Source organism: Mirounga angustirostris, unplaced genomic scaffold (assembly GCF_029215605.1).
Source record: "Mirounga angustirostris isolate CCGP_5_RB_7025 unplaced genomic scaffold, mMirAng1.0.hap1 SCAF_10, whole genome shotgun sequence".
NCBI lineage: Eukaryota > Metazoa > Chordata > Mammalia > Carnivora > Phocidae > Mirounga > Mirounga angustirostris.
The window spans coordinates 62,631,270-62,656,835 of NW_026991718.1; the positions used below are offsets into that span (position 1 = coordinate 62,631,270).

The 25,566-nt window shown below is 40.5% G+C and overlaps 1 pseudogene; it reads right to left on the minus strand.

The window, feature by feature from the left end:
• Positions 1–3,129: 3,129 nt before the first annotated feature.
• LOC123852010 (lethal(2) giant larvae protein homolog 1-like) lies at positions 3,130–24,617 on the minus strand (annotated as a pseudogene).
• Positions 24,618–25,566: the final 949 nt, after the last annotated feature.

A 25,566-nucleotide genomic window follows, 5' to 3' on the forward strand; every position in this document is an offset into this window, starting at 1 on the left:
TTTACTTATCTAAAGAGAGCCATGGAAACACAGAGGATGAAGGGATTAATTAAACTTTTGGGGGGCACAAAAATCTTTGCAGGATTCAGTACTCAAGATATCGCCTGGCACAGAGTAGACATTCAACAAACATTTGTTTAATACATGATCTATAAATATATTGATTTCTCTAAACTTTGGGCTTTAAAACAGCCATTGTTTTATTTCTCCTGGGCTCTGCGGGTGGGAATTTGGAAGGGCTTCGGCCAGATAGTTGTGGCCCAGGGTCTCTCTTGGGGTTGCAGTCATATGGTGGCCAGACCTAGAAAAGTGAGAGGCCCCCGCAGCTGGGGGCTCCTAGACATTGCTCTCTCCCCTTGTCATCTCACGACCTCCACGCGGTTTCTCCTTTTGGGTGGGTTTCGGCTCCTTCACAGCAGAGTGGCCTCTGCAACGGGGCTTTGTACAAGCTTTTAAGAACAAGTATTTTAGTTAACAAAGCAGAAGCTTCATGGCCTTTAGCAACTTAGCCACACTCTGTTAGAGGAAACGGCCACAAAGCCAGCCCACTTTTAAGAGGGGGCACGCAGACCTCATCTCTTGTGGGGGGTGGTGTCAAAGTTACATCTAAGATAAGCATGCAGGAGGGGGGTGTTGTGGCTACTTATGAAAAATAAAATCACCATAGTGAATTCAATGTTAGTTTTTAAGCTATGCAATGTAATGTTCTTAGAGAACATTCTTTTTTGCCTTTGTTGTTGTTGTTATTGTTTTAAGGAACATGTCGTGAAATACGAAAAAAATTTAGAAGTGGATTTGGAATCAGAAGTTAGTATAGATTATTTCAGAAACTCTCAATTTCTACTCCGTTTTGTATTGCGTTTCTCCTAAGTGTATATCCTTTAACGTGCAAAGCCCTCATTTAGGCTGTGTCTATAAGATTGTGTACTAAGCATCGGCAAATTAAAGAACCTGTCTAAGTCACTACCACGACAAAAAATTAATCTATGAAATCAACTGTTTGGCATCATATAACAACAACAAAACAAACAAACTGAAACAAAGAAAACAAACACACACACACAAAAGCAATCCCCGAAAGCAAACCAAGATAAAACTTACCACATGTATAATTTACTTTTCACTTGTCAACAAGTTGCTTTGATATGGCATAGAAGACAAAGTCTTATTTGAAAAGGAATACATCTCAGATTTGATTTTAGCAAAGTGTTGCATGAGGGTTACAACTAAATGGGTTTTGTTTTAGTTTACATGCAAAGAATATCTCGAGTCCAAGAGCTTCGGGAGATACATGATATATTTCAGGCCAATACGATATCACTTGATACACCTGAACAGCATCCTTCACCTCTTTCACTTTGGATGTACCAATACCAACAGAGTAGGAGAACTGAAAGCCAGTCGTATAAACTACAATATCTCTAATGACTACAAGCATGGTGGTAATTTCTTGTGATCATGTGACCAGGAAAGCCATTTAGTAGAAAATGTGAAATAACAGATGTTTCAGTAATGTTGCCTGCTTTCTGGAACTTACATCTCACAAAGGGAGATGTCAAGCACTGTATGTATATTACTATTTTTTTAAATTGGAAACATAGCAGAGCATGTTTTCAAACTGGACTCCATAATGCTCTTTGGATTACAAAAATTTTGACTTCTAAAAATATACTTTTAATATTTTTGCTTTAAAAAATTAAGTAGCACATGTAAAACTTAAAAGTTTTTAAATATTATGATTTGATTAGAGTTTTAGGATAAGGAAGCAGTCCAAAAAGAAAATATTTTGCTCCAAGTTTATCTTTATTATTATAGATATGGGAAAAGAAGGTTATTAAAGGAAATATTCTGAAAATAGCATCTGAATATAGACACAGCTGATATAAAAAACACAAATTTTTATTTAAGTCATTATTAAAATATTTAAACATGAACTAGTGTTTAAGGTATAATATTGCTACTGGAATCTGAAGGTTGTTTGTTGCTGAGAAACTGGGTGCTGATTTTATTTTCAAGAGGTTTTTTTGTTGTTATAAATATCTCATAGCATCACAAGAAATAATGGCTCAGCAACTATCTCTTCAGCTGCAAATACCTTTTCAGTTCATTCATCTCCTTCATGTGTTCTGAGCTGCTAGATTCAGACCTGGGGAAAAATATTTTTCTCCTTTTCTGCAGTATTTCTTGCTTTGTTTTAGTTACCTCAATAACTCTTTCCCTTTGTTCTACCTTGGAAGGCACAGCCATTAAAGAAGTTCACAACTTATATTTTCTGTCTGAGGCCCAGGAAAGTTTCTCAGCATTTTCTCAAAGGCACATGGGTAACCTTATCATTTATGAAATTCAGGCCTAAACTCCATAATGTTTTAGCTAAAAATAAGTATCTGATTCCTTTCCCATGGCTTCAACAACATTCTGGGTAGCAATGCTAGGTAGAGAGAATCATGGAATGTAAAAATCATAACTAAAATATTTGTTCTGGCTCATTCTATTGGCACTCTTGTCTTTTTTTTCCCCCCTTAAGAGTCATTACATGCTTCCATTTTCAATATTAAAAAATCAGTATTTTTGACATTAAAACTCAAATTTTAACAAAATAAAAGGGGGAAAAAAACCCCCAAGGTACAGTCTAAGGGAAACCTATCCTGCCCTCCACCCCCATACCGGCCCAGGTCCTAGACCTGTGTGCCCTGCAGTACTCCCAGTCACATATATGTATATGTACATACCGGGTGCACTCATGCACAGGCTGGATGTGGGAGGCAGCTGGCTCAGGAGCAAGTATCAAAATAGTTTTAGAAATGACTGTCCAGCCCAGCACAGGCATTAGAAAAATACTCTTTGCAAAGGAAGGTGGTGTGTGGAATAGGAGATGGCATGGCTGCTAGCCTCAGCTCTCCTCTTCCTGTGGCACTGGGCCCCCAGGGTAGCCGATCTGAAGGGGCCAGTCTGAATGCGCCCCAGAGGCTCTGGGCTGAGTACTGGGCCCACACCCTGAGGCCAAGGTGGGCAGATCCCACCAGAGCCTACAGATTAGCAGGTATTGGTCCAAGTGAAGGGACAGGCAGGAGCCAGGGATGCTGGATCCCAGCTCCCAACAGGGCAGGTGGCTGGGAGTTCTGGCCTTCCTCATTTGACCAACATGATGCAGGCTTGAGCCTCTTCTTACATTAGGTACCCCCAGATTCTTCTCAGAATCCTCTGAGGAGCCCAGGAAATCTTTCACGTCCTTTATCCTACCATCTCCTGTTGGGTCCAGCGTGGTGTAGTCACTGGTGGCCAAGTCCATGGACATGTGCAAGAGGACGGCCTCTGGTGGCTCTAGGGTGTCTGTTCCCTTGCTGCAGTCAAGACCAGGGCTCCCATGGCAGATTCATGGGGCCACCATGATGCCCGGAGTTCCATTGGCCTGGCTCAGCTTGGGTGACCCTGGGAACCTGCAGCTGGCATGGGCAGTATCATGCAGCCTGCTAGTGTCCAGATAGGTGAGCAGCTCTGCAATGTTCTGGGCACTTAAGAAGAAGCGTTCAAATTTCGACTGGGAACATCAGGTAAAAGCCCCGACTCGGCCATGTGAAGACACAGAGGGAAATGACGCTGACGTTCTCCTTCCAGATGCAGGAATAGCGGTTCTGGGATCGCAGGCCAGGCACAGAGAAGATGTGGATGTCACTCAGGTTGGTGAGGCAGGCCTGGCAGGTCTTGGTATAGCCCTTATAGGCCACACTGGCAAACGTAACAAGTGCCATTTTGTGCAGGCAACAGCCCTTGTGGTCATCAGCTTGACCTTGATCTCGGCGCTCACCTTGGGCATTGTGAACACCTTGAACTGCTCCTCAGAGGCAGTGTGCAAGGCATGGTCGCCCTGCAAGTCAGGCAGCTGCACCAGGTCCCGCGAGGCCGCTCAGAGTGCAGGCAGCGCGTGGCCGCGCACGTACTGCACCGCGAAGCCAAGGCGGGCGCGCAGTGGGTCAGTTGCATCTCCTTGCCTGCTCCTCCCACCGTTCCCGCCTTGTTCTCGCTGTTCGCACAGCCATTGCGTAGGCAAACACGGAGCCCGAGTTCGTGCCACACGGAGGTCTGGGGCGGGCTGCATATCCAAGGAACGTGTCAGGAAGCGGAGGCAGCACATAGTGCTGGATAGGGAGTGTTCAGCCAGCAGGGCTCAATGCGGGGCTGCACGGGCATCATCATCTCCTCATCCTCGGGGCGAGCCTGCTCCACGCGGGGGCCTCCTGCAACTTGCCGTGAGCATTAGCTGCCGCTTCTTGCCTGAGACGCGGCTCTTCTGGATGAACAGTTGCGCGGGAAAGACTGGCACAGTGAGCAACTTCGCCTGGGAGCACAGCCCCAGGGATTGTTGGGTCTGAAGGGTACACTTGGCCAGCACAGGGCTCTTGCACTGGTAGTTGAAGAGGCCATAGCCATGACTGATGCAAAAGGCTGCAAGGCTCCTAAGGCTTCTCTCGAAATGGATGTGACAGCAGCTGGCAGCAGGCACTGAACCAGCACATGGGGCTGGAAGCCAGAGGGTGAGAGCTCAGCCACTCCTGGCCCTTCCATGTGAAGCCCTCGCAGTCCTGGAGGAGGTCGTGCTAACCACCTGCTCTGATGCCACGTTGCTTAGCTCCAGCATCAGCACCTGGCCTGCAGTGCCAACCACCACCATCTGAGCTGCGTCCTTGCAGAGTACCACCTTCTCCACGGACAGGACTGGATTGTGGCTGTTGATGTCCAAGCAGCCCATCCTGCAGAAGGGTGACCAGTCGTCTCCTAGCCTGTTGGCGTGTTTGCCAGGCCAATGGGCTGGCCTACTGACATGCTTGCAGTCGGCCTGGAAGAGGACAGCTCTGCTAAGCTTGCAGAGTGGCCACAGTGCCATGGCTGGGGACCTCCCAGAACTGCACTGTGTGGTCCTCATTGTAGGTCAGCAGCAGACCTCGCCACCATGGCTCCTGGGCCAGATTCTGGCCCCTGGTGATGGACCAGCTGGAGGCACTGCAGGCCCCCTGGGGGTGCTGCAACTCGCCAGAGCTTACAACATGGGCCCACAGCTTGGCGGGGACCTTGGCGAAATGGGCCAAGCAGGTAACTGCCAATGGGTATCTCTGTCTTAATGCTGAATATATACAGGAGAATATTTTTTCTAGATTTTAACTCTATCATTTCTCCATACGTTATTTAGCTGCCACAAGCAAACATGCTGGGCATCCAGTGAGCATTTGGGCATAAGTCTTTATCTGAAACAGAAGCTAGGTACAAAGATAAGTTGGAGGAATCAAAGTATTCAAGATGGATTCTACCTGAGCTATCTGTACTGTGAGACATGGCTCAGTTTATACCAACAATAGTGTTATATCTACCAATTTCTAAGTCATTTTCTTATTAAAATACTTGAGCAGGTGTACCTAAAAATGCCTTCAATCACTTCTGTGTTAATTTGAGAGGAGAGTTTTGCAAACCAGTGAAATTTAATTTTAGAATCCCATTCAGTTAAGGCTGGGAAAGAAAGGAAGGCAAATTGGGAGTTTTTGGTTTTGCTTTGACACCTTATAATACAATTAGGGCTTTTATGACCAAAGGAAAGTGATAACTACAGAAGAAAATTATGACAGTTCTAACATTCAGTAGATTAAAAGGTTTTATGTACATTATCAAACTCACCTCAGTAGTTCCAGAAAGAAGGGAGAGAGAAATGTTGCTATTTGTGTTTTATACCAATGTCAGTAGTATTAAATTATCAAAGAACGTATTTTAAATGCGAATATGTATACTGTATATATATACATACAGTACACACACAGAATGAGAATAGCTTTAACTTTCCCAGTTTTTAAACTTTTTTTTCATCATCAGTGGTTTCCTTTAAGAAAGTTTTTCAGGTAAGCATCCTAGCATGTTCTGTTTTCCATCTTGTTTATCATTAAGTTGTCATGTTTTATTCTTTGTTTCAACTGGGTGATGTTAAGGGATTGATGGTCCAGTACGTAAACAAACTGACGAGAGGAGCTAGAGAAGACACCAGGAGGCTCATGATGAAATCTTTCTTTTTTTTTTTTTTAAAGATTTTCTTTATTTATTTGAGAGAGAGAGTGAGCAAGTGAGAGAGAGAGCATGAGCAGAGGGAGAGGGAGAAACAGGCTCCCTGCTAAGCACAGAGACTGATGTGGGGCTCAATCCCAGGACCCTGAGATCATGATCTGAGCCGAAGGCAGATGCTTAACCAACTGAGCCACCCAGGGCCCCAGAAACCTTTCTTAATGACATTTCCCTATGAACACAGCCTGCCTACAAGCTGTTACTGAATCAAGAGCATATCACCAAGTGGAAGTTTGGAATTGACCCCCCTACACACACACACACACACACACACACACATCACAGGTGCAAAAATCCTGCATAGAGTTGACATCTGTCTTCCACTTTGGTTCCTAGACTTTGTCACTAACCTCACCAATGAGCAAATATAAGTACATCTGCTTTCTAAGAAAGCTCCTATTGAATTACCAATACTACACTATAATTTCCAAGTTAGTGCAATAATCCATAAACATTAGCATTGCTCCCAAACTATGCTGAGTATGCAAAATAAATCATGAGTCACAAAATATTTGCTACAAAGCCAAGCCCATCCTTCACACGAACAATTTTCAGAAATGCAGACAGACTTACGAGCAACACTTGCCTAAAAATTTTTAGAACTTTTCCTGCCCTTTGAGACCATTCTTCAACATCAGGTTCAGCTCCTATAGTGAACTGAACATAAAGCTTAAAGATGAACAAATGTAAATTAAGATAAATTATTCTATTTTCAGTTAATAGTTTGGTAGAGCTTACTGAAGGAAATGTCACGTTACTTAATTTTCCGAGCTCCAGTTTTTGCTTTCTCGTATATCCAAATGCATACATACACAGACACAGACATGTACACCCACTTCTTGACTTCTCTTGACTTCTCTAATAATGGGTTGACATTCTGGAGTCACTGATTTTCAGTGGCATAACCAAAACTTTCTCAATCAGGAATTGTAAAAGTATATCTTCTAGGATCTCCATTCATTCCTACCAGATTTCCTTCTACATAGGCATAGGTTCCCTTTGATAGTCAGGATCAACGTTAACATATTTGATATCAGGTAGATGTCAACATGTTTTAGTTTTATTTTTTAACAGCAAAACAGCCCAGATTTTCTTTGTAATTTATTTTTGGTGTCCGTATCATTCCATTTTCTCCACGCTGCCCTTTGGAAGCACATTTAAATCTTCCTTAAAATATAGTGAGCACTCTTCTAGAGAATGCCTAACTTTATTTTAGTTCCTTTGATTTGCAATGCATAGCTGTAGCAATACATTTCCACATATTATTTGTTTTCATCACTGAAGCTCTTTGTTGCAAAGAGTTCTTAGAAGTTTGCTTTTTGGGATAACTTCCTAGGCTGTCAGGTTTCTACTCAGAACTCTTTGCCTTCTTTTTTTTTTTTTAAGATTTTATTTATTTATTTGAGAGAGAGAGAGAGCATGAGAGGGGGGAGGGTCAGAGGGAGAAGCAGACTCCCCGCCGAGCAGGGAGCCCGATGCGGGACTCGATCCCGGGACTCCAGGATCAGGACCTGAGCTGAAGGCAGTCGCCCAACCGACTGAGCCATCCAGGTGCCCAGAACTCTTTGCCTTCTGACTGGTGTAATTTACATACAATTTAAATTGTCTTCATTTGATTAGATTAGGGGATGGCATGAGATGATTCTAGGTTTTCAAACTTCTGTGTACTTAATGCATTAAGAAAAAAGGGCAATTTCAAAGTAGAAGCTCAAGACCAAATAGGGGGCAGGGCAGGGTAAGAATCATGTGTGGTGTTAGCAGGGGTAGTTGAGGCACGGGGATAGGCACTGTTGCCAAGGGACATTTCACGTCTAAAAGCAAGCTCACTGATAATTTTGCAGAGACTATTGCATGGACGCTGCTCTAAATGCTTCTTGTTCTTTCCCAACTGAATTCATATCAAGTCTAGTAGAAGAGTAGATGTTGCTTTTTCTTGGGGAGCCGATCCATCATTGCCCTGAGAATGCCAGAACACGTGCCAAGGAATGGTGGAGGTTAGATTCTACTTCTGGAGGAATGACGTAACTTGGTAACTTCCTTCCAAGTGATCCATTCATTAACATGTCTTATAAATCTCTCATCAGCCGGGGTAGTTTAAAAAACAAACAGACAAGAAAACAACTGTGGGAGTAAATGTGTTGTCCTCATTGACAAGTGCTTTGACCACTAAACCACTTCTAAATTCTCAAGATGATATATTTATACGTGTGTGTGTGTGTTACTGGTACTTAATGCTGTGCTGCCTGCTAATTTAGTTTCATCTACAGTCTTGGAAATGATTTCTTTCCTTCCAAGATCCAAGTCATTACTGTGAATAATTGAAAAAGCAGGGCTCTACCCTCTTGGTAACATCTTTCCACCTTGCAGTCATCCCACTGATTGGCACTGCTGTGGCCATGCCTGACCCTTCACCCAGTTTGAGGGCTTGTCTGCCTGCCTCGTGCAGCCCCGTACTTCCCGCACTCACTTTTCTTGTTGAAATGTTTCCTGACAATGTACGTGTACTATTAAATGTGCATGCAGTTCCTCACCATGTTCCTCCTTTGTGCCAGTCATGTATCTTGATTTAGTCTTTTGTGTCTATTTTTTTCCTAACTTACACAGACTTTTTTTCTCCAGCAAAACTGAATCCATACAGCAACAGCTAGTGTCCTGCCCCAAATGTGCTCTCCCCTGTCTCTCAAGGTGCAAGTTCAGTGCTAGACTTTTCCTTTTCCATCCTGCTTAGAGATTCTGTGACATGCACTGTCTCCACTATTTCTAGAAGATGCCCAATAAATGTGTGCAGAGTTGAAATATGTCTTTCTTTCATTAAAATATAAGCTCCTTGAGGACAGGGACTGTGCCTTAGTGCCCCTTGCGATGTACATGCGGCATTAGGCATTTTTAAGACATATTTTTTGATTCCCAGATTTTTTGATAAATTTGAGAAACTATTTTGCTCAAGTTTTTTTTTTTTTTTTTTTTAAGAAAGGTCGGATTTTCGATTTTTCCAATTCTTGCAAGTCTTCTATTTTAGATAGTAGTTCCTCAAAGGGACTCAGCTATTTCCCTGCTATGTCACGGTCCAATGTCTGCTTCCTATAGGCTTTTCTGTGTGTATCTTCTGGGGGGGGCGGGGAAGCTCTTGTCCAGTCTGCTGCTCTGTAGAAATAACTGAAAGGGCAATAATGTGGCATTTGTGAGATGTTAAAAAATGGAAGGAAGGGGAGGCTTTTAATTGTATGGGAAATTTAATTAGATTTAGACTAATTAAATTCATTTTTTATATTAACATGTTCACAAATATTATTGCATCTCATTAGATTTCATTCTTCTAGCCTTACTGAACAATATTCAGTAGTAGTTTCAGATTACAATAAGTTCATTATGAAGATAAGGTGGAATTAGTGTAGGAAGCTCAGCTGGTTGAAGGGGTCTGTACTTTAATTACTGCAGAGGGTGTGCATATTAATTACAACACAAGTGATATTTACTGTACCTCAGGAACATATGACAGGGTAGAGATACTGACAGCACCAGCTAATAAACTCAGTATGATAATGAGGAGAAAAGACCATAAAAATAGAAGGAAATAAAATTATTCATAAAGTATATTGATCCCAAAGTAAAGACATTAAGCTCTGATGAAGGGCAACAAAAGGGAAGCTCCTCACTTTATCAAACAAATAATCAAAGTAGAGAAATGTTAGCGGGGAGACAGATTGTGATTATACTGGTCACATGATCACACTCCAGAGAGTACACGGGAGCCATAACATGGGAGATTTTTAATAAATCAGCAGAAAGCCATACTGTCACCTGCAGGAACCGAGGTCTCAGTGGCTAAGGACAGCTCCGTAGAGAAGTCGAATGTGCTGTGGTGTAAACTGGGAGGAACCACATGCATACAAAATTTGGCTCAAGAGCCACTGTCCCCTCTGAAAAAACCAAGGGCAAACCTAAGAATCTTGTGAGAATTACTCTCAATAGCAACCTGGGGGCCCTCACCCACTTTTCCCTGTCCTTAGAAATCACCAGCTCTGATTTTGAGATGGTAAATAAGGGAACAGTTGGGGGTTGGTTGGAGAATTTTCCCAGTAAATGCTCAATTATGTCATGATCCTGTCTGAATCTGCACAGCCCGAAGGAAAGTTCAAATTTTGGCCTACAGCGATTAAATCTGAGATTTGTTTTGTTTTGTTTTTACATGGGCCTTCCAAAGAAACGGTCATTTTTTAAAAACAATTATTTAATCAACTACCAACGTTTACAAACAAGTTCATTTTAGAAAAAAAAAATTGGCTAAAGTGCTAATTCTTAATTTACATTAAATAATTACTATAGTCAGGTTTCTGCTAAGTATTTGTCATTTTCGAGTTTATTAGCCAAAATCTGCCATAAATTGTGCTCGTAGTTGAGTTATTATGGATAGAAAGTACATCAGTTACCTATTTATTTTAACACATGGAATAATGATGTTGACCAGACTCTCACAATTGCTCTAAGTTAATTTTGTGAGGAAAACATTCTGTTGTGGGTGTATATATGAATAGTGATTTTAATATATATTGGAAATATGTGATATATATTTGTACATATGAACTTGAATCTCTATGTAACAGAACATGCAGTCTGGTTAAAACACCTCAAAAGATAATAGTAAACTTAGAGAAAACGGAAAGAAGGGCATACATTGGGCAGTGCATAATCTGGGCCTGCATTTTGGTGACACAGAGGTGTCTGGAAACAAAAAACAAAAGAGATTGTTCATTTTGGTTGAAATCTATAAATTCATCAGTTGAAAGGATTAGACTTCGAATTACTGAATGAAATTATGGGAAATCTCTCTTTGCAACTTGGTCAAGACAAATAAGATGAATAACGAACTCACTCAGTTCTGAATTAGTTTAATTTATGCATCCTGGAGCGGAAGTGAAGCTAGCCCTGGACACCATCATGAAATGGGGGTGTCATGCCTGGTTTCCTGTACCTCCATCTCCCTTTTCCAGTGCCTTACTCTATCCCAATATCCAATGTTTTCATGCTTGCCTTTCTTTCCTTTGGTGGAGGGGTTGAGAAGTGATTTCACTTATATTAAGGTGAAATATTTCCAGGAATATTTTTATTTTAAGATAAAAATGTTCCATGTAAGCTTACGTTATAGCGTGACTATTAAACAAAGTATTTCTGTATGAGCAGAGGATCTACCTGAATTGACTCAAATGTATCAAATAGTTATAAACAAGACCCACGTGAAAGGCCGGGCATAATCAGAATGTGAGGAAGAGAGGTGGTAATTCAAGTTTTATAATTGGTATTGCTGTGAACTGTATTATTTTCACTAATATATGTTTGATATTTACAGTGTTAAGACATAAGGGTCTAGGATTGTATGGTATCAGGAACATGGTAGGTAGGTGTTTGATAAGTATTTAATGAAAGAATGAATAAACAAATGATTCATTTACTGAACGAATGAATGATTGAATGGGTCCACCTCAGGGGGTGTTTCATCAGTCCTTGAAAATTACTGGTGGTGTTTCTGTTGGATCTGGTGAACTGAGTACTGTCTGTAACCCTGGCATTTGGCTCTCTGTGCTAGCAGTCCATCAGCACCCCCTTGAAATGTGAGTGCTGGCCAGAGTGGATTACTACCGTTGAGCGGCGAGGCCCTCGCTCTGTGTTTGGATGTAAAGACTACAGGTGGTAATGGGAGATTGATGCACTTGTGTTGAAATGTGGAGCATGAACTCATCTCTAGTTTACCCCTTGGGAGATTCAAACAGTTTTATGGTAAATATGAATAGCTTTAGCAGACTTTCAGTTATCAATATGCCGATGTTTTGTTTTGTTTTCTCCCCCAAAATACCCTGATACTTGGAAACAGAAGAATAGTTTAGGTGCGTACCAATGATACGTATAGATGGGAAACTCCGAGCCTATGATTCCTACTGACTTGGATTTAGGCTGAGCTATTTATTAGTATTAAAGAATCAGAACACGATAGAGGCACAATAGAGGGAAAATTTATTTAAAATTTAGCAGAGTATAATTCTGATTTTCTATTAGTGTTTCATGGGTTTCAGATATGGGTTTACTTCTCTTTGTCAGAGCTTTACATTTTTCCTGTTAGTTTTTTTTGTTTCTGGTCCCTCTCACAAGGTTCCTGCTGTCCTCATGGCATCTCATGTGCCCTTAGTTCCTTCCCTTCCCTCATATGTGCTGCTTCAGTGATCTGTAGTTCATTGTTCATCATTATTTTTCATCCTCCTCCCATCTAATTTGGTTCTGATATTTGTTTCTGCAAACATTACTTTCTCTTTTCTATGTCTCTACTTTAATGGCTAATTTTTTTTGAATTTGACATTCTGGAACAGCTCTTCTCTTTTCCAGCAGCGGAAGAGTTGAGTTTGTTGAGAAACAATTTTGGGGACATCTATCAATGTTGACTTAAGAAAGAAGGGTAGTCCTTAGCTTCCTTTATTTATTTCTTCTTTGAGTAATGAAGAGGCAAAGTGTTGGATGTAGTTATTAAATAGACATGAATTCTAGACATGTTGTAGAAAGCAGAGGATTTAGATATTAGAATATCAGTGAGACAAAATAGGTTGTATCACCTAACGATTGGGGTAACTAGCCTACAACATCAATTAAGGAAATCGTTCTTTTTTACTTTTTGAATATGTATATGGGCAATCCTGCTGCACTTTATTGGTTGAAATTAAAAATTTAAGGTTAAACAAAATAGATGATCTCTAAAAATATATTATACTTGATTCAATATGCTTTGTAATCTCTGCAGTCACAGGGAGCCACAAAATTCTTGTGTTTCAACTACACAGAAAATCTTGTTAATTGTTGGGCGCCTGGGTGGCTCAGTTATTAAGCGTCTGCCTTTGGCTCAGGTCATGATCCCAGGGTCCTGGGATCGAGTCCCACATCAGGCTCCCAGTTCGGTGGGAAGCCTGCTTCTCCCTCTCCCACTCCCCCTGCTTGTGTTCCTGCTCTTGCTATCTCTCTCTCTGTCAAATAAATAAGTAAAATATTTAAAAAAAAAAAAAAAGAAAATCTTGTTAATTGTTGTTGCAATGAAGCAAAACTTACAGAATGTCCCCAAAGCATTTGAACTTAGTGCAGGGTTTAATATCTTTAAGCACCTTAAGCTCCAAGTAATTGCATAACTTAAAGTTTTAGAAGGTTAAGTTTTTACTGTAAACGAATTTATGTTTGTGTACATTGATAATTAGAAGTATTTTGTGAAAATCTGAGGAAGTAAGATTGAATAGATAATTAAAAATTGCAATATTTAATCAGTAAAAAAGATGCATATGATTGTTCTTGCCATTCTATTTCTTGGACCTTGTAAATCTTCATAAATCCCTTTCCTTTCCTTTTTCTTTTTTTTTTTTTAAGATAGTGTTGTATATTCATTACCACAAAGTGAAAGTCATAGTCAAGGTTTTCTGTAAGTCTTAGATTGTATAGCTCCAAAGAATGTATTAAAATAGTAATTCATTGAGAAACCTCAAAACTGTGTCAAAGAATAGTATTAATAGGAATAAAAGAACAGAAAAAACAACCTGTGATGGAAAATCACAGATCTCTTAGAAATTGTCAAATTGATCAGCATCACTAGGAACTATTGAGAAGAGCAGAGGTTCTATGCTTGTTATTTGATTTAACAACAACAAATATCAAAACAAAAATGTTTGATTTCTTTTGAGAAAGATCATTTTTTCCATTACCTTTTCTGAAACAGTCCCCACCCTCTGTTCCCTCATTCCTGTTACAATTAGTCATTACCTACTGTTGCTTATGATTTGTTGGCAGTCTCTAACTGCAATCTGTTGCTTTGTGACAGATCAATTCTTTTAGCCTACAGACTCGTTCTTGAATTCAGCCAAAATGAAAAAAAAAAAAACAAACCATATATGTATGTATGTATATATGTAAAAGTCTAAGTCACATTGCTCTGGCTAATGTGGCAGATCATTCTTTTAAAAGGGTGCTCTTAAAGGGAGACCATTAATGAACCCTGCATGTATATAAAGGGAGTGAATGACATTAAGTGACCCCCCTGTGGGTGTCAGGTTCAGGGTCCATATGTATCGACTGTGGAATCTGAAGTATGTTCATTTACTATCGTCATTTTTAAAGGAGACAATTTCAGAGCAATATTTTAGTTAGAGAAGTTGCTTCTGCGCCTACTGAAGAGAATTTGTAGAAATCCTGTTGTTTATACCCACACACATATAGATGTATACACACACCACTGAGTTTAAATAATCCCAGTAAGATTCATATTGCTCAAGTTTTTTAGCAAAAGAAATTATAGTTTTCTTGCAATCAATTTAACAGTCAGAGCTTTGGTGTAGCAAAATATATGCTTCGTAGCCCTTCAAAATTTACGCAGTTTGTACATATAGATACATGCTGTATATATTTTGAAGTGATACGTATGTTGAAATTTTTCCTCACTTAAAACCATGCTGCATAATTGATTGGAAGAGTTACTCTCATCACAGTCTATTTTTGCAGCAAAGCAGAGGCTATTTGAGATGCTTGTGTTTTTTTTTTTTTCTTAAATGCTTTACTTTATTGCAAGGAAAGGAAAAACTAGTCATTATATAACAAGATATTATTCATCATTGGTTTTGTTTTGAACAATGCTGAATTGAGTAACATTACTGCATAACAAGCTAAATATATTAAAAAACATTTTCTCCATTTAACTTTTGGTGTCACTGTTGTCTGACTCAGTGAGACCCTCTTTGGTGAAACACACACACACACACACATATTCACATGCTCATTGACATTTTAAAAATATGTAATCCCATGAGTTTGCTACTTTACAGACCCAAGGAACAGCTTGCTTCTCAACATTTCTATATAATAAGGTCGCCTCAATCACAAGGCCACAGCTGCCAAATTAAGAAAATTGGTGGGCTATTGAGGAAAATACTACTGAACCAAAAGGCAGATGTTTCACTGTATGTTATACATTGGTGAACACCCTCAATCTGTCAGCATGCATTTTCTAAAGGCATAAACTAGCCACTGTCTTGGTTCCTGTTTTCATTTTGAGTTTGTCATGGGCCCCCTTATTTGGCTCCTGGAAAACTACCAACTTTTCTTACTCTAAAAAGAAGACAAGGTACTCATTCATGAGAAATCACTCTAACCACTTGAGAAATACCTTAAAAATTTTTTCAAGCTCGATTTGGAAGGAGGCTATAGGCATTATGGTCATTATGCAACTTTACAAATGAATCCATGACAGCTAACGCAGAATTTAAATGGTATATCAATATACACAAGCCATGGGGGCTACTACATAGCACAGGCAAGATTAGGTTGCAACACGCTTGCATTTTTAGTCTGATTATTCTTTTCACCAACTCCCTTTATAAAGAAAGGGAGGAGTCCTTAAACATACAAATTTGGAAATTAAGGACTGAAGATGTTACTCCAAGTAAGCAAGGGATATCGAAAGCAGCCGCTTTTCTATACTTTGTTTTGCATCATTTGGTTGCATTTAACTGTGTTTGTAATCATTTAGGATAATCTTTTTCGAAAATTATGAGAATTTCCATTACAATTAATTTTTCTAGTTTTATAATTTCTACAGACTTAAGACTAGAAAAAATTACTTAAGTGAATACACTAATTCATTGTAACATTATGTTAGATTAAAGTTTACTTTTAACATGATATCATTGTACTCAGATTCTGAAGACTATCAAATTATTCAGATTATACTAGATTTGAATAAATAGCAGAAAACACACAGAAACGAATTCAAACATATTCCTTTGTTCTGGTAAATTACTACATATGCCTCTAGCTGCCTGGTATCTAAGGTTCTGTAAAAGGAGATTTTTTTTTTTTTTTTGCCCTCCCAGTGTGTTTTATCCACCATTTAAAACACATTTGAAATATATTGCAATTGCGTGAGAAGTGACATAAATACATTTGGTGATTAATATTTATTTGATCAACTGTGAGTGCAACAATATGACTTCTAATCTGAAACCACACAAGCTTCCTTTTCAGCAATCCTGCCTTTCAAAGCCTTTCATTTGCTATATCACAGGCTGATCTTGGAAAGAGAATCTGTTCGATGTACTTTTCCCTACTCCTTTTCCAACTTGAAACAGGAGAGTGGGCATTTAGCCGCATTTCCAGGTGTGCCACATTGGACCTTGTCAAATGTGCAAAGGACGGGGGAAACTCTTCGACTCTTGGCCTGTGGGTGATTCCTGAGAGCTTGGCCTGCTGAAACACGTTCCAGGGTCTATGTATTTGAAGGTCTGCACATAGGTTATCTGCAACGTATGAACATGCTCACACGCATTTTGTAAAGTGGCAGAGTGGATGTCTGGAGAACATCTCCCAGTGCTAAGCAGAGATCCTGTTCTATCTATCTCGTATTATTATTCCTATTGTTTTATTTCCATCCCCAGTGCTCGTGGTGTCTTTTGTGGCACTTCAGCTGTGATGAGATGGGCGGGTGAGCAGCTTCCTCTAGAACTGGAGCCAGCTGGTTTGGAAGACTGGCAAACCCTCAACTCTCCCTCCATCCACCACGTTAGAGATTGACTTTATTATCTGCCGTAGCTCCATGCCATGCCCAGTTTCCAGGGGCCCGGGATGTAAGCACGTAGCACAGGCCGATTCGCCGTTGTACGTATTTTGATTTAGTCATAACCTCAGGAATTGCCTTTTAACAACAACTACAAAAAAAAGTGAGGGTCATCCACTTCTAATGCTGGAAACCCTGTGATAATCTGTTCCATGCATTCAAATGAAAATATGACTTCTTGGCAGAGAATAGCATTATAATGTAAAATCCCATATGCTGTTATACAGTATGTTGCAATCTGTTTTACGGCTGCCTCTATTCTAACGAGTGAATACTGCCAATAAAGCAATTGAAGATAACACTAATTGCTTATTTCTGTGATCCATAATTTTTATGGCTGCCTTATAGCTCTTTAGTCAAATAGATGCTTTTTGGCCTTTAAGATCTAGAATTCGTGTTCTGTAGCAATTGAAACTGGAAATGTACATGCTGGCCTGAGAGGCTTTTCTGTACTTGATGAGTAGGAGGCAGCAGAAAAATAATGGAAAGATGCGGAAGAAAACGAAGTCTTAAGTCGGCTCTAACCGGTAACCCCTAGATTTTATCGATATTCAGGTAACTTTAAAGAGACACATAAATACATGGCTGTGGATGACACTAAATGACGTCGTCAGGTGTTGTTAGGCCTCGTGCCTTCTGGGGCCTGGTGGACACAAAGGGGACCATGGAAGACGCCATGGTTGTGTGAACACAGCTGGCTGGAGATAAGGCTCTGTGTTCGATCCCGGGTTTCCCACGTATTGGCAATATGACTGTGTGATCTCGAGACAGTGATTCAACTTTTCTGAGTTTAGGCTGAAACGCTGTGATGACTAAGAGGATGGGAACACACTGCTGACTGGAAAGTACTCTCCTCACATTAGGGATTGTGCTGGATCCCTTTTGGGGCCATCGTGACATGCTTGTTCGTGAATATGCGTATAGAAATCACAAGCTAGGCAGCATTTGTCCAAGAATGTATCCAGCTCTTGGCTATTATTCAGAGTGGAGTCTGGGGACCGGGAGCCCTGGCCTCACCTGGGAGTTTGGTTAGAAATGCACAATCACTGGCCCCACCCCAGGCTGCTGATGAGATTCTTCCCTTTATTAGAATCCTGAGGTGATTAGTATGCACACTGAAGACTGAGAAACCCCGATATAGTCGAACTTACCTCATGGATGAGTAAGTTGAGATTCAGCAAGGTGAAGTGATTCATAAGAGGTCACGTAGTACGTTCAGAGCTAAGCCAGGATGAGAGAGCTCAGGGCTTCGGACTCTTGTTTAATCCATGCTGCCTCCCCCTTAAAATAGGGAATGTTTAATTTTATTGTGTGACAGATTTCAGATTAACCACATAGGCTCAAAAGTGGGCAACGTATTTGCAGCTTAAAATAATGTAAGTCAGAAAAGCCATCTGTTTCTGCTTTACTTGGTCAGATAGTGAAAATAAAAATCAAAGCAAACAATAGGCTGTATTACTGAGCTTAAATTATATATGAAAAGTGTCTAGGATACTCAAAGATTTCTACTCATGAAGTTCTGTAGACATGTTCTCAAATTCTCAAATTGAAGCATTTAAGAATATGCTCTGAAATTCAGACAAAGTACACGTGCAAAGGTCACAGGGTCCTAGTATTCCATTTTTCTCTTTGTATCCAACTTTCTAGCTAGTATAATCTCTGGCAGTGTTTTTTTACATATATTACAAGCTGAGCACTGCAAACCAATATAACTTGCTTATTATCCCATTTAATCTTCACTACGAATCTGTGGGGTACTACTATTATCCTCATTTTATAAATGAAATGATGAACCTCAGGAAAAGAACTTGTCCAAGGACACACAGCCAGCAAGATGAAACTGATTGAAGAATGAGGAGTCTAAGTAGATCTTCCAAATTAATGCTGTGACTAGTGAGTCAGACTTTTTTTGAGTCCTAATTCCTTAAATTCTGATTTAATTAGATCTTTTCTCTATATGTGAATTTCTACCATAATTTTGTGCAGTGAGGCTGGGACAGAGTTGACCTTTTCTGCCTTTTGCACTGAGCACATGGATGGGTGAAACAGCCAGCGCCCCCGTGTCTCAGGGGTCTGGGGCTGGAGTTGTCTGAGCCAGGGAAGGAAGGAGTCTTAAATGCCCCTGCTCTTCTCTCCGTGGTCAAAACAGCCTCCCCCAAAATGCTGAGTCTAGGTTCTTGGTTCAACAGCTCTTATTCGCTGGTACTGAGACTGACAACAAATAAAGATTGTAATAAAAATGCCAACGTACTTGCGAATATTCTTAATGAAATCAGCAGCGCAGGCTTTCACAGAGAAATGAATACTGAAGCAAGAAAGAGACAGAGCTGCCCCAAATGGTTCTAGATACAGTGGGAGCCTTGTGACCGAAGGTACAAAGCTTAAGAGAAACCACGTGTGGGAGAAAAGGAAGGAGCAAGAAGGGGAAAGGACTGATACTAGTAATTGCAGAGATAGTCTAAGTAGTGATTAAGAAGCAAATGGCAAAGTGATTGATCTGGAAAAAGAAAGAAACACACACACACAAGCAAACTTAGGATGTTCACACTCATTTTATAGGACACATTCGGCTCCATGCTAATATAGTCCATGTGTAGAATCTCTAAAAGCTGTACCTTGCCAAATGTTAACTGTTGGTATATGCTGAAACCTCATTATGAAAGGATGTGATCAGGAAAACGACTATTGCAACCAGCTGTAACCTATAGCATTCAAATAACTATCTTGGTATAAGAGACAAACACTGACTACTTAATTCCAACACTTTATAACACTACAGAGAAAAAAAAGACACTTGTCTTTCCCTTTATATGCAATTGTTATTTTCCTTTACATTAGATGATGAGATTCTACATTATCTGAGAGTTCCCCAGTTTGGCTACCTGATTTTTTATTTTTTAAATACTGGAGAAAGGGTCAATTTAAGTATCTCTAGCCTACCAACATGGTATCACAGTATTTATGATACCCTGTGATACTAATGAGATTTTTTTTCAAAGAAAGAGAGTAGATCATCTCTTGGATATATATTAAAAAAAAAGTAACCTATCACAAAACTGATTTCTTAGATGAAACTTCATGCAATATGCAACCTATCAAGATTATAGAAACAGAACGATCCCCTATTATTTCTTCTTTAAATCCTGGTTAATTTTTGAAGCTTTCTGCTTTACCTTAGAAATGGGACTAGCATTGCCTTCTTGGACTCTGATCAGCTTGATTTTTCAGCTACACCAAGGGGCTTTTATTTCACCTCTTTGTGAAATTGGCTGGTTTCCTAAAGTTATTCTTCTATTATAATTTAACACAGTAAGAAGAGAGTAGGAAAAAAAGAGAGATCTAATATGGTATTATTTTATGACTACATAAAACTCCATTGTCAGAATGGAAAATACAGGAAAGGCTCTACACACAGATGGCTAAAAAGTTAAAGCCGAGTAAATGATCAGAGAGAGAGAGAGAGAGAGAGAGAGAAAGAATTGTATCACAGTGTATGTTCCTCGGTATTATTTTGTATGCATGTCTTTGAATTTGAAATTCAAATAAGGCTTTTTATATATATATACATAATTGAAAACAATTTTTTGATAAACAAGCAGACCAGATATCCAAACAAGAAGACGCTGCTCTGCCCTTTTCCCATTTAATCACGGAAGTCCTTGTCTTACCTTATATTATAGGAATGGAATTGTAGGGATTAATATGAACAATCTTAACCCTTTTTAACTTACCGTCACGTAATGTTTTCGGCTTACATGCCATGAGAAATGTGGGCAGGGCGGGGTGGGTGGGGATTGGAGGGGTGCAGAGGGGAGGAGGATGAGGGGAGAGGAATAATAGAAACCTTTTTAATATATTGATGCGAAATGAAAAGTAATTCAGAAATGCAATTTAGTGATGACCTCTCCTTTGGGTGGTTATGAAAAACGGCCTTGTTTTCTTTTATAAAGAAATGCTGGCATGCTTGACTTTAGTGAATCAAGAGAATTGTTTGCCAAATAACAGTGATGGTGTGTGTCCTTGTCAGAACACCTGCTGTATTCTCCCAGCAAACACTGGGGCCATGGCGTCTCTCCTCTCATGACACCTCATCAATCCGCTCCTATCAATGTCCCAGCCATGGAGGTGACTTCGAGTGTTCAGAAGCCTTAGAAAATGTCAACGTTTTGGGAGAAAAGGTCAGTCACAGCTTCCCCCCCACCTCCCCTGCCAAGCCACCGTGGGCCTGGCGTTCATTATCCTAATTAAATCCAGCAGCTGAACATCTTCTTATCTGTAGGGGAGGAGAGCAGGGGCATGATGCAATAGGATTGATTTGCATATCCAAAGTTAATTAGTGTGGAGGAGCAGGTGTACAGTAATAATAATTATCACACATGACAATCACCTGTGACCACTTCCCCGCGCCCCTTCCGGGATTCAGCACAGTGATTGCTGGCTGGTTTTTTTCTTGCTTGATACCCATCCTGAGCTGTTTATGTCCTTGTGCCTCTCTTCACAAACCTGCTGTGAGTAGCTCGTCTGTTCCTTAACAGGCGCTGTATTTTTCTCTAAAGGTATATTTTCCCCTGTTTCATTTGGAGGGAGAGACGACTGTAAGGCAGCTATTTTCAATTTTGTTTGCTGAAGTTGTCACATCCTGGTGGAGCCTGGGTATTTATTTTTAGATTACATGTAAGTGGATAAGGGGGGAAAAAAAAGTGCTCAGGATCATAATTTGAAAATCCCATTTTGCATCATTTGAACATTTATCTTGAGCATATGCTGGCGAATCAGTCTGATCCAAAATAAACTTATTAGACAGCAGACACATGAAACCAAGTGACAGTTTGATGTTTGCCACGAGACTGCCCATGCCGGTGTGAAGAGGGGCGGCGAGGCTCCATCCGCAGCCCTCAGCACCCCCAGGCCAGCAGGCTGTGGATGCTCGCTGGACACTGACCTGAAGAAACGGAGGAAGATTTGAGCGGGTTGTTTAGGGTCTGGCAGCATCTAGGGTAATCAAACAAACAAACATTAGCATGATATACCAGTAGGAAGACTTGAAATTGTAGCCTTGGAGGAAATTCAGTGCAGCTCACAGGATGGCTCTCAGGATGCCTTCATCACAGAAAGCTTAGATAGATTACACTCTTCGGATTTCGCTTGCACATAAATGTATAGGTTATGCGTGTTTAAAGTGTTTTCTCTGTCAAACGAGGGTAATTTTTTCAAATTAAGCCAAAAAGCATGCCCTGGAAATGGGATGTGCTTTTATAGAAATGAATTATTGCTGTGTGCTATACAGGAATTTAACACTCACAATGGTAGGCTAATAAGTAGGTAAGAACAGAATATTAAATACAAAGAAATTTTTCTGGGTGAAGGGGAGGCATTAATGTTAAATTAGCTATGAAACTGTGACTGTTTTTAATTTTTTTTTTTTTTCATTTTGACTTTTGTCTGTTTCACTTTTATTTGTCAGGGTACACTTTCGCCAATCAAGTCGAGTATAACAGGTGGGCCTCCCTTTCACACAGCTTTAATGATAAGTGACAGAGATGGCAAAAGGCACTCAACCGCCTGCAGAATGCATTAAAAATTCAAAACTTTACTTATCAGTCTTTTATTAAAACTTTCTGTAATTGTGCAAAATTATTTCCCCACTGGGTTAGCTTTCAATATGGAGTACAATTATATTTCTGACACGAAAATAATTGCAGTTAGGAAAAAAAAAAACTACAAGAAAAGAAGTATTTTTTAAAGTGAAATCCATCCATTTTTACATCCATGAAGAGGCATTACAGTGAAAAATTAAGCGATTACTAAAGTAAAGCTCCAGTTTTGAACATTTGACTTACAGTACTAGACAAGTCTAGTTTGTAGAAATGTAAAGGAATTATGACTGAGGGTTAAAGACTTTCTAGTCCTTGTCTGTTTACCAAGGAAATACTTTGGTGCATTGTATCTTTAATCTGTCAGTGTTAGTGTAGCTAAAATGGTGGATCTAAATTCTTTCCAACAGGATAAATATTAGCAATAGTAGCTGTGTTTCATGGAATTAGCTGTGGTTTTTTTCTATATGACTGATGTCTTCTTAGCTTATGATTATTTTAATTAAGATTTATTTGAGAGAGAGAGAGAAAGCAAGCACAAGGTGGGGGGAGGGGCAGAGGGAGAAGCAGACTCCGTCATGAGCAGAAAGCCTAATGTGGGGCTCAATCCCAGGACCCCGAGATCACGACCTGAGCCAAAGGCAGACGCTTAACCAACTGAGCCAGCCAGGCGCCCCTTAGTTTATGACTTTTAATGCAAGTGTTGATCACTCTGGACAGGGGGCTCTGCTTCCACAGAGCAACATTTAAATAATTCCCAACTTCTACTTTGGTCATCTCCATCTCTTAATCTAAAATATTATCAGTCAAGTTTCTAGGAAAACAATTGCCATGTGTACATTCCCCTAAGATGTAGAGATCAACACGTTTTTGCTTGGGCATCTTTTATGTATAATTCACTATAGTTGGAACTCTGGGAAATATGGAGGCATGAGTTTCTATTTCAACTGGGGCTTTGGGAATCAGCTCAGATTTCCATGAAAGCTGATGCTTACCACCCTTTCTTCCTTTCCACCCTAATGAGACATTCTTGTTGAAGACCAGGAATACTCATTGTGTATTTATTAAGTATTCACATGATGTCAGGCATTGCCACTTAAATCTAAAGTTTTACAAGTCTTCCTCACAGCTTTGCTCCTGATATAAACATATATATATACTCATTTTTAATTTCTTTTTTTTGAACTTAATATACAGCATAAATTATATAAATTGGGAAACTAAAACTATTTATTTATTTTCCTATTAGCGAGTATTTGTATTGTTGTGTGTATGTTTTTTGTTTTTTTTTTTTTAATTGAAGGTCCCTTCTTGGTCCTGCTTCCACCAGTGGCAGTAGCCAGGGGAAAAGGGGAAGGGAACCAGGCAGCCCAAGGAAGGAGTCATCTCTACAACTTTCCATTTATACACAGAACAAAACAGACAAGCACAGAGCCACTATTGTGGGAAGAAGTTCGCAGCATGGGAAAGGGGAGGTGCAGGTGGGGTGCTAGGGTGTCATTAAAAATACAGCACCCCCAGAACTGAGGTGCCTAGGGGCAACTGGTCTACTTCAACCCAAGAGGAATCAGAAGATCAGAAACAGTTTGGGAAGGCCAGAACTGCAGGGACAGAGACAAGAGAAAGGGCCAGGGTGTGGGGGGCTGTTTAGCAACTGGGGTGAAGGGATTGCCCTCCCCCTGCTGGGATCCCCCTAGCCCCTCCAGTCTGGCAGGAAGGGGAAAGTCTGCAGTCCCCAAGGTCAGGTCTGGGGCTGCTAGATGCTCTAGGCAGGGGGCTGGAGGGGTCTCACAAAGGCTTGCCCTCCAGGTAGGTGATGGCACGCCTGCCCCCCTTCAGCTACTCTGCTTAGGATACAGTGATCCTTACCTCGTCATAGTAGTTTGGTTATAATTCATGATTGATCCCTGTCAGCTTCTTCTTGATGGTGTCCTTAGAGCTGGCATAGATCGCTGTGCTCTTAAGGGGTTCAGACTCAGAACATACAAACACCAGGTCCTCCTGCCTGTCTCGTCGGTCTTATAGATTGCATCAGAGGGGGCAGAGTGGCAGTCCTTATTTGGACTGTCTGGACAGGTGGCCCAGGTGTTGTCTTCTACAGTCTGGCCCAGATCACCCACCAGCATCTCCTTGCCCTGCTCCAGGATAATGTTCTTGTCCTCGCTCAGGCAGAAGAACACCACCTTCTTGCACTTCTTCACCTCCTCTGGTGTTGACGACTTCCACACCTTCATGTCATCCAGCACTTTGATGATGCTGTCAGAAACAGCCACACCAGAGGCCGTGTTTCCGGACATGAAAGGAGAGAACAAGGAGAGACGGAAAAGACAAGAGACACTGCAGCTGCTCCCAGGATCTGACTGATGAAACCAAAACTTGAAATTCAAAATTTAAATTGTCCTTAACATGGAATATGTTTATACCTCTATCTCCTACGTAGCTGTTGTCATAATCCATTTGGGCACTTGCATTCTGTGGTGGTGGTCCTACTGTGCACGGGAGGTTTGGAAACTTTAATTATAGTCTCGGTTATACTACCGGTTAGTGTGTCCTCAAGTGAGTAATTTTAGTCTTTATCTGAGATGCTTTGTCTTATCTCTTCCTCCCTAATTTCTCTTTCTCCTAAATAATAAGCAGTTATTGAAAGATCACTGTGGGCCAGGAACTTTTCTAAGCAATGTGTTAACCCACTGGATATTTATAACAACCTCATGAAGGAGGTACTATGATCACCCCCTCAGAGGGAATGTATTACTTAGGAAAGCTGGGAGAAGGTAATCAAACTGGGTTCACAGGCACTGAGGATAGAGTGGAGAGGAGTCTGTGGCCACTGGGGACAGTCTTTGGACCACCGAGATGATTCATGAGATTTATGACTGCCAGTTGCCGGCTACTAACTTCCTGACCTTTAGCCCCAGAGGTCTCCAAAGCAAAACTTGCTCTTGAAAGTTTTGATTTGACATTTGATGAAGGAATGAATGTAATACTACTGAAGCTCTGTTCATAGAAGGGAGTTCTTGAGAGCAGAACAATTAGACATGGAGGTTTTCTACTCTGAGTTTAGATCTGGAGGCCCTACATAAAGCTCAGGTCCTGCAATTGTCTTGCCCAGTCAGATAAGTGTCAGCCCCACCTATTGCAAATTTTAGAGAATAATATGTCAACTTTGTAAAGAAAAAGAAACAGCAAGTTTACACAGACTTTAAATCACACTGAACACTTTGCAGTAAGTTTCACCAGGTAACA